The following is a 4,009-nucleotide window of genomic DNA, read 5'->3' as shown; positions in this document are numbered from 1 at the left end:
AAAAACACTGCAGATGGTGACTGCAGCCATGAAATTAAAAGACGCTTACTCCTTGGAAGAAAAGTTATGACCAACTTAGACAGCATATTCAAAAGCAGAGACATTACTTTGCCGACTAAGGTCTGTCTAGGCAAGGCTATGGTTTTTCCTGTGGTCATGTATGGATGTGAGAGTTGGACTGTGAAGAAGGCTGAGCGCCGAAGAATTGATGATTTTGAAGTGTGGTGTTGGAGAAGACTCTTGAGAGTCCTTTGGACTGCAAGGAAATCCAACCAGTCCATTCTGAAGGAGATCAGCCCTGGGATTTCTTTGGAAGGAATGATGCTAAAGCTGAAGCTCCAGTGCTTTGGACACCTCATGCGAAGAGTTGACTCATTGAAAAAGACTCTGATGCTGGGAGGGATTGGGGGCAGGAGGAGAAGGGGACGACCAAGGATGAGATGGCTGGATGGCATCACGGACTTGATGGACGTGAGTCTGAGTGAACTCCAGGAGATGGTGATGGACAGGGAGGCCTGGCGTGCTGCGATTCATGGGGTCGCAAAGAGTCAGACACGACTGAGCGACTGGACTGAACTGGTGGACTATATAGCTCGCCCGACCTCCCTGTCCATCACCAACTCCCGGAACTCGCTCAAACTCACATCCATTGAGTCGATGATGCCACCCAAGCATCTCATCCTCTGCCGCCCTCTCCTCCTGCCCTCAGTCTTCCCCAGCATCAGGGTCTTCTGCTCTCTTGGCTGTCACGGAAAGCTTCCTTGAACATTCATGTGCGAGTCTCTGTAGGTGTGTGTGGTTCTGTTGCTCTAGGGTAAATCCTAGGAGTGGAATGGTTGGGTCATGTGGAAGGAGCATGTTTAACTTCTTAAGGAGCTGCCCGCGGTTTTCCAAAGCGGATGTAGGTTTACAGTCCCATCAGCCATGTGTGAGGGTTCCTATTTTTCCACATCCCTGACAACACTTGGGATGATCAGTTTTGTTTTTTTTTTAAAGGGAGTCTTTGGTATTTATTTTCTTGATTTTTTAGGTGTTTGGCTGTGCTGGGTCTTGGTTGGGGCACACAGGATCTTTAGTGTGGCACGTGAACTCGGTTGCCGCAGATGGGATCTAGTTTCATCAAACCCAGGACCCATGAAGTCTTAACCACTGGACCACCAGGGAAGTCCCCAAACGGTCAGGCTTTCGTTCTGGCCAATCAGACACGGGCGCGCTGCTGCTTCCTCCTGAGAACTCACTCCCTAAGCCCTCACGCTGCTGCGCTTCTCTTCATGGGCTCCTTTGTCAGCCCCATATATTCTCTGGTGAAAGGTTTATTCGAACCTTTGGCCCGTTAAGTGAAAACTGGGTTGTCTGTCTTCTTACTCTCTAGCCATAAGGGTTCTTTTTATGTTCGAGATCACACAGTTTCAATGGAGGCCGTATTGCCCCCGAGGGGGTGAAAATTGGTTTTGAGGACGTGAAAAAAAAACATACTCTTTTAATGTGGAAAGCATGAGCATATGTACCGCACAGAAGCAGTATCTGTGCTATTAAAATTTCATGGGAGCAATTAGGGAGGAAAATGCCTGAAAAGGCTCCGTGGCGGAGAGAGGGGTGAAAAAGGCTGAGAATCATTGTTGTAGATACAAGTCCTTTGTTGGATATTTTGCAAAGAGAAAAATTTGTAAATTTGGAATAAGTCCAATCTATCAGTTGTGCATTCTAGGGCTTCCCAGGCGGCGCTAGCAGTAAAGAACGTGCCTGCCAACGCCAGTGCATTAGAGTGTACTGTTCTATAACAGAAATGTTTGCCTGAGTCACTCAAGGTCACTAAGATTTTCTCTCATGTTTTCTCCTAGAAGTTTCATAGTTTTAACTATTCCGTTTAGGTCTATGATCCATCTCACAGACCTAAAGAGATCAAAGTAAAAAAAAAAAAAATTCTTGGCATCTGGACATCCAAACTGATCCAACAGTGCTTGTTGAAGCACTATTCTGTCCCTGCTGAATTGCTTTGCTTTTCAACCTCTGTCAAAAATCAGTTGACCAGGAGCTCCCTGGTGGCTCAGTGGTGAAAAAGCCACCTGCCAATGCAGGAGACACGGGTTCGATCCCTGATCCGGGAGGATCCCACCTGCTGCAGAGCAACTAAGCCCAGGATCCCCAGCTGCTGAGCCCGTGCTCGGGAGCCAGGGAGCTGCAGCCCCTGAAGCCTGCGTGCCTACAGCCTGTGCTCAGCGACAAGAGGGAGCTGCGCTCTCTGCAGCCAGAGAAAAGCCAGCAGAGCCAGAATAAATAAGTAAATGACTAAAAAAATCAATTGATTGTAGATGTGTGAGTCTACTTCTGGACTTTCCGTTCTGTTCCAACTAACTCAAATATCTTTAGTATATTGTGCAGTCCAAAGAGAAGCTGGTCTTCGGTCGGCCTGCTCTGGGCCCTGCCCGTCTCTCTCTGTCTCCCACGCAGGCCTCCTTGGCTGCCTTAGCCAGGCACCTCCTGACTCAGGGCCGCAGTTGCGCCTGTGTCCTGGCCCCACACCCTCTTCCCTGAGATGGCCTCCTGGTCCGTGTCACCTTCTCTGAGAGGGAGGCCCCTGCTCGCAGGCAGCCCTGGCCCCTCTCCATGACATCACGGTGTTGGTTTGGTTTTAGGAAAACTCAGTGAAGTCTGCGGACTTCCCTGGGAGCTCAGCTGGTAAAGAATCCGCCTGCAATGCGGGAGACCTGGGTTTGATCCCTGGGTTGGGAAGATGCCCTGGAGTAGGGAAAGGCTACCCACTGCAGTATTCTGGCCTGGAGAATTCCATGGACTGTATAGTCCAGGGTTTCGCAAAGAGTCGGACACGACTGAGTGACTTTCACTCTCACTTTCAGTGAGGTCTGCCGGCGTCAGATCACACAGGCTGTGCAGACAGTGATGAAGACTTGGGGTTTTGTTCCATGTGAGATGGAAGCAGGAGTGGAGGAATCAGACCTCAGTTTCGGGAACGTTGCTTGGGGTGCTTCGTGGAGGTGGTCTGAAGGGAGCAGCGTGGAGGCCCTGGCCAGCATGTGGACCCTGCCAGCTGTGGTCCCGTCATCAGAGCCATCCCTCCCTTTGACAGCAGCGCCGACAGGAGGAAGGGAGCTCTGGTCACCCTCCCTCCCGGCTCTCGGGCGCTGAGAATCGGGGAAGGTAGGAGCTGGGTGTCCTGAGGAGGGGTGGTGGGTGGCTAGTGCCCCCTGCTGCCTGCTGGAGCAGCAGCGCCCCTGTGGCGCCCCCTTGGGGCCAGGCCCTTTGGCCATCAGCTCCCCTCTGGCCAGCAGGGGCTCGCAAACCCCTCTGATGGCGGCACAGTGGCTCACCCACAGCCTGGTCCACTCCTGTGCCCATCGACTCAGTGTGTGCTTATTGAGCACCTACAAAGTGCCGGCTCGGGGCCAGGTGGTGGGGTATCCCAGCACCTGATGGAGGGCAGACGTCCCTGCTCTCAGGGCCCCAGGCTGTTGGGAGAGTGAGAGAGCAGTCAAGGAGGCACCCCCTGAATGGGTTGCTGTGAACTGCGGGGGGGTGCTCCGAAGTATAAGACTGGGGCAGGGCAGACACAGGGGTCCAGCGATCAGATGAGATAAGACTTGGACCTGCTTCGGGGATTCCTGGGGGCTTCCCCGGGGACTGATGGCTGGACTGCATGGGAAGGTGCAGAGAAGTTCCAGGAGGAGGAAAAGGCAGACCAGTAGGTCCCCCGGAGGGAAGGAGGAGGGCTCATGGGGGCCTCTGAAGGGCTGATGGGGAGGCAAGGGTGGGGTCCCGAGAGCTGGGGAAGGGAGAGGCCGCCGGGTGAAGGCAATGGCTCTGGCTGCACTTTATCCAGGCCACCAAGCCCTGCACCATGACCTCTTCGTGACCTTTGGACTCTGTCCTCTCTCTTCCTCATTCCCAACGGACAGCCCCAGCCCAGGGCTCCCAGCCCCTCCCCTGACCTCCTGCAGCGGCCTCCTTCCCCTCACCGGCCTCTCTGACTCCGGTCCCCACAGGTTCTCGG

Source organism: Budorcas taxicolor, chromosome 5, assembly GCF_023091745.1.
Source record: "Budorcas taxicolor isolate Tak-1 chromosome 5, Takin1.1, whole genome shotgun sequence".
NCBI lineage: Eukaryota > Metazoa > Chordata > Mammalia > Artiodactyla > Bovidae > Budorcas > Budorcas taxicolor.
Note: the sequence above shows the minus strand (reverse complement) of the source record.